This window comes from Branchiostoma floridae, chromosome 5, assembly GCF_000003815.2.
Source record: "Branchiostoma floridae strain S238N-H82 chromosome 5, Bfl_VNyyK, whole genome shotgun sequence".
In the NCBI taxonomy this organism is placed as follows: domain Eukaryota; kingdom Metazoa; phylum Chordata; class Leptocardii; order Amphioxiformes; family Branchiostomatidae; genus Branchiostoma; species Branchiostoma floridae.
Genome location: NC_049983.1, coordinates 14,664,523 through 14,665,744, shown reverse-complemented (window position 1 = coordinate 14,665,744; position 1,222 = coordinate 14,664,523).

Genomic DNA, 1,222 nt, shown 5'->3' with positions numbered 1-1,222 from the left:
AGTCTGGGGGAAAACGCACCACAACACCTAACCCCGCCATTGATCTTTGGTACGCACCAAAATAGAATCCCCACAAAGTAAGCTCTTGCCTCTTATTTCATGCTCCAGATAGCAGAAAGAGTTGCTTTTCTTGGATAAGGTAAAATTGTGGAGACCTTTTGTTATGGGTGGGTTCTCTAAACAGCTGTGTCAGCAGACACTTGGAGTTCTTGGTTGGTTAGGAAGTGTCCTGCAGGCAGGGGAGATGGGCTGATGCCATGTCTTAAATATGACAGCTTTGAAGTCTAGCTCATAACCACCTCCCGGGAGGTTTAGATATATATACCAGATGACCTGACAGACAAGCAATAACTCAATGATCTGAAATTTAGGATGAACAAAAAAAAGAGAATTTTCTGTTCCTCTTTGAATCTTTCAAAGCAGGTTTCAGGGATCAGAGACTACAAAAGGTAAGTTTATCTTTTGGTATTCCAACTACCATATTTAGATTGTGAGAACATTCCCCCCGACTGAAAGAGAGGTCATAGAACTGAGAAGTTTTGTTTGTATACGTCAATATACAGTATTTTCTCTCGCACAGTCAAGGTTTTTGTTGTACTTGTTGGCTTTACACAGAGTCAAAACAAGTCATGTTTATACAACAGAAAAGACCATGAGGAACATATATTAATCAGATATCAGTGTCTCTTTTTAAACAAGGGGCAATGAATATAAAGTTTTTATCTCAGTTTAAAATATATACCAAGTTCAATGTCACTTCGAAGCTTCCGAAATTGACTAGGTCAATAGTTCCCCAGAGTTTTATCAACATGATAGGACTAAAACGTATTAGACACAGACACATCAAATGATCAAGGCTAAAGAAAAACAATGGGTACTTACACTACAGCATGAACTTGAACTCTCATTGAATTCTGCCTCATCTAAAGTCATCGCTTCCCAACAAACTTACACTAAAATGCACCCGTTCTTTCAAATGTACAACTCAGAACTGGACCGATGGTTCCTTACATGTGCTTTATACACCACAGCCTATAATTTTGTATTCAGGAAGTGATGTGTAGTGCGACTTGAGGAAATGACAGAAACAGGAGACATGGTTTCCTGCCTTGTGTTGTTCTGGTAGGCTGGGGTCAGTCTCACCCACACACATGGTTAGCTCATAGGGTCTCATATTCTGGGCTTCTTTTTGTTGTCACAATTATCCATTCTGATCAGATCA